The sequence below is a fragment of the Taeniopygia guttata genome, chromosome W (genome assembly GCF_048771995.1).
Source record: "Taeniopygia guttata chromosome W, bTaeGut7.mat, whole genome shotgun sequence".
Taxonomy (NCBI): domain Eukaryota; kingdom Metazoa; phylum Chordata; class Aves; order Passeriformes; family Estrildidae; genus Taeniopygia; species Taeniopygia guttata.
Window position 1 is genome coordinate 6,387,435 of NC_133064.1, and position 4,993 is coordinate 6,392,427.

Here is a 4,993-nt window from a genome sequence, read left to right on the forward strand (position 1 = left end):
CATAGATGTGCCACCGAAGGTCATGGACCGACCGCAACCAGGACCAACGGTCTTTACAGACGCCTCCTCCATGACTTCTACCGCGGCAGCAGTGTGGCAGGCAGGAGAAACATGGCATTGCGTCAAAACGTGTGACCCCACGCTGTCAGTGCAACAGCTGGAAGCAGCAGCAGTGGTCTTGGCGTGCGGACTTTTCCAGGATGAACACCTCAACATCGTGACAGACTCTATATTCGTGGCGAAGCTCTGCCTAGCCATGTCAAGACCAGGTGTGTCAACATCCACGACGGCCTCCATGCTCGAAGAGGCACTCTCCTCACGCCAGGGCACCGTGTCCGTCATCCACGTCAACAGCCATAACCCAGTCAAGGGCTTCTTCCAGACTGGCAACGACAAAGCAGATGCCGCAGCGAAGGGAGTGTGGACGCTGCAGGAAGCTCGTCAGCTGCACGAGTCACTCCACATAGGGGCCAAAGCACTGGCGAAGAGATGCGGGATCTCGACAGCAGACGCGAGACACGTAGTGGCCACCTGCCCTCACTGCCAGAAGTCACCCCTATGGACCGGTGGAGTCAACCCGAGGGGCCTCAAGGCGTCAGAAATCTGGCAGTCAGACTTCACCCTCTGCGAACTGCTAAAGCCCCGAGCATGGCTTGCAGTGACAGTGGACACCTACAGCGGAGTGATCATAGCGACACAGCATCTCAAACCCAACTCGAAGGCCACGATCCAGCACTGGCTGACAGTTATGGCATGGCTTGGTATCCCCAAGCAAATTAAAACTGACAATGCTTCCAATTTTATCTCCAAATCAGTGCGGGAATTCGCCTCAGTGTGGGGTATCACCTTAGCGCAGGGAATCCCATATAACAGCACCGGACAGGCCATTGTCGAGCGAGCAAATCAGACCCTAAAAGCCAAGTTAGAAGTATTGGCAAAGGCAGAGGGCTTTGCCAATTCCATCCCCTCAGGAGACCAGACACGCATGCTAGCAACCGCGCTGCTAGCACTGAACCAATTTCCTAGGGGAGATGAAGCAAACAGTCCCGTTCGAAAACACTGGGCAACCCAGACACTAGAGGAGGGCCCACAGGTCATGGTCAAAAACGAGCTAGGTGAGTGGGAACGGGGCTGGAGACTGGTGCTTATGGGACGGGGGTACGCGGCAGTTAAAAAGGAGGACAAGATCAGGTGGTGTCCACTCAGGTCGATCAAACCTGACCTTAAGAATGAAACTAATGGAAAACTGTGAGTTTTCGTTCGCAGGACATGCTCGTGGACCGCCCCTGCGACACACACACCCCTGCTCCAGAGAGAGATAACGGACCACCAAGCCACCAGACAGAGCCTGAGCGTCCCACGGCGGTGAGACCCAGACATGTACAGTGTCTCTGTGCAATCCTGCTGGTGGGGCTTGTGGCCGGGGGGCAAGCCGACCCAGGCCACTACCCTCACCAGCCGTTCAGATGGGTCATGCAACATCTTTCGAGTGACAAGGTGTTCAAAGAGGTCACCACCGCAAACGCTCCATCCTTCGTATTCCACATAGCCGATCTGTTTCCAGGGCAACCGAAAATACGGCCCTCAAGCCCACACATCATACTCATGTACATATCCTATTGGTGCCCAGCGTCCAACCCAGGGAAAAGGTACTGTGACTACCCGGGATGGGGACATTGTGGGTATTGGGGCTGCGAAACCATTGTTACAGATGCCAGACCATGGGCAGACGGGTGGCAACCACAGGAGCCCGACAAATTCTTACAGTTCACCTGGGCACCCTTTGGCTGCGGAGACCACACTGCACAGCCTAGACAACGGGCATGCGTAAGTTATAACATGACTGTCCTACAGCCAGATCACCCTAGCTGGGCCACGGGTAGAACATGGACGGTGGTCCTCAAAGGACCAAGGAGGTGGGTGAATGTGAGAATTATCAGGCTCCAGCCGCCAACGCCTCAGCCAGTGGGACCCAACAAAATTATCAGGAATGTGCTGAGAGGGAAAAACACAACCCACTTTAAAACCCTGACCCCAAAAGCCACTGACACCCCGACCAGCCTTGCAGATACCCCCCAGATAGGCCGCATGGCTGAGTCAGACCCAAACCCAATCTTTCGTATGCTAGAAGCTACCTTTTTAACCCTAAACGAAACCAAACCGAACCTAACTAACTCCTGTTGGCTTTGCTATGATATCAAACCCCCTTTTTATGAAGGCATTGCTTTGGACACCCCCTTCAGTTACTCCTCAGCCAGCGCCCCCCACCAGTGCAGATGGGACACTCCCCGCAGAGGAATCACCCTGAGTCAAATCACAGGACAGGGCAGATGTTTTGGGAATGCAACCTTAGCAAAGCAGAAAGGCAACTTCTGCACTAAAGTTGTCAAACCTAACAGAAAAACTAACAAGTGGGTGATCCCATCTACGTCTGGGATGTGGGTCTGCCAAAGGTCCGGAGTGAGTCCTTGTGTGTTCCTTGACAAATTCAATGACTCTACTGATTTCTGTGTCCAAGTTCTGATTGTCCCCAGGGTCTTGTACCACTCAGACGAAGAGATATACCATCTTCTCGAAGAACCTAACAGACTCCACAAAAGGGAAATCATCACAGGTATAACTATCGCGATGCTGCTCAGCCTGGGAGCAGCTGGCACCGCCACGGGCGTCTCAGCCATCGCAACCCAGCAGCACGGACTCTCTCAGCTGCAAATGACCATCGACGAGGACCTGCAGAGGATCGAGAAATCCATCTCCTACCTAGAGAAATCAGTCTCTTCGCTTTCAGAAGTAGTTTTACAAAATAGGCGAGGACTGGACCTTTTGTTTATGCAGCAGGGGGAATTGTGTGCAGCGTTGAAGGAGGAATGCTGCTTTTATGCAGATCATACAGGAGTCGTTAAAGACTCCATGGCAGAACTCCGAGACAGACTGGCTCAGAGAAAGAGAGACAGGGAGACCCAGCAGAGCTGGTTTGAATCCTGGTTCAATCAATCACCTTGGCTCACCACTTTAATTTCTGCCCTAGTGGGTCCACTGGCAATACTGCTTTTGGCTATTACCATAGGACCATGCCTGCTGAACAAACTAGTCTCGTTTGTTCAAGCCCGTCTGGAAAGGGCGAACATTCTGTTCATAGGCCACCAACAAATGCTATAAACCAAAAACTGCAAACACAGTCAGTAGCTAAAGCCTTCAGCACCTGCCTTAAAAAATCTACCCAGATCTACTAAACCACCCTTTCCTTAACAAGTTGCAAGATTGTACCTCACTCCAGTGCCTCTACCTACGACTACCTCATTTTGTATGTGATAAGGAGGGGGGAGATGTGGTAGGTAAGGGACAGGCGAACGGAAGATTTCGGGGTGTGACGGAAAGATAGACCCATCCCCCTCTCTGCCTCTCTTCCCCACTTATCTATTAACTCCAGAAGCCTCAGAGGAATGCAGCCACACCGGCCCAAGTAAATTTCCACTACCCACTATCCCCTGAGACCCCCAACCCCCCTCTGACGTAGCAAAGACCCCTAAAAGCTATTTAAACCCACGAGATAGGATAATAAACGCTTTTCAACCGTCTGCCATATTGGTGTCTGCATCTGTTGATTAGCCCGAGCAGCTTGGGCGAGACCAGGCTGCCGTGCTGCCATCTGAACCAGGTCCCTGGTTGTCTTTTATAAAGGCAACACCCTAAAAACTGACATCAGGAACCTGGACTGGTGAGTTTTCTTTCCCAGGGAAAAGAGCCGATGTTTGCGCTCAGGGTCCTGTAGCCCTGAGCGGGCAGCTGACTGAAAAAAATCAAAACATCGAGGGATAAGTCCCAGACAGGAGCTGCCCCCACCTCATACTTGTGCTGTCCTGACAGTCGCAGGGGAACCCTACAAACTGACATCAGGAACCTGGACTGGTGAGTTTTCTTTCCCAGGGAAAAGAGCCGATGTTTGTGCTCCGGGTCCTGTGGCCCTGAGCGGGCAGCTGACTGCAAAAAATCGGAACATCGGAGGATAAGTCTCAGACAGGAGCTGCCCCAACCTCATACTTGTGCTGCCCTGGCAGTCCCAGGGGAGCCCTACAAACTGACATCAGGAACCTGGACTGGTTAGTTTTCTTTCCCAGGGAAAAGAGCCGATGTTTGTGCCCAGGGTCCTGTGGCCGTGAGCGGGCAGCTGACTGCAAAAAATCCAAACATCAAAGGATAAGTCCCAGACAGGAGCTGCCCCCACCTCATACTTGTGCTGCCCTGACAGTACCAGGGGAGCCCTAAAAACTGACGTCAGGAACCTGGACTGGTGAGTTTACTTTTCCAGGGAAAAAGGCTGATGTTTACGCTCCGAGTCTTACGGCCCTGGGCGGGCAACTCACAGCAAAAAATCTGAACATCGAAGGATAAGTCTCAGACAGGAGCTGCATCCACCTCATACTTGTGCTGCCCTGACAGTCCCAGGGGAGCCCTACAAACTGACATCAGCAACCTGGACTGGTGAGTTTTCATTCCCAGGGAAAACCCCCGATGTTTCCGCTCTCAGTCCTGTGGCCCTGAGCGGGCAGCTGACTGCAAAAAATCCGAACATCGAAGGATAAGTCCCAGACAGGAGCTGCCCTTACCTCATACTTGTGCTGCCCTGACAGTCCCAGGCGAGCCCTAAAAACTGACATCAGGTACCTGGACTGGTGAGTTTTCTTTCCCAGGTAAAAGAGCCGATGTTTTCGCTCCGAGTCCTGTGGCCCTGAGCGGGCAGCAGACTGCAAAAAATCCGAACATCCAATGATAAGCCCCAGGCAGGAGCTGCCGCCACCTCATACTTGTTCTGCCCTGACAGTCCCAGGGGAGCCCTACAAACAGACATCAGGAAGCTGGACTGGTGAGTTTTCTTTCCCAGGGAAAAGAGCCGATGTTTGTGCTCCGGGTCCTGTGGCACTGAGCGGGTGGCTGACCTCAAAAAATCCTAATATCAAAGGATAAGTCCCAGACAGGAGCTGCCCCCACCTCA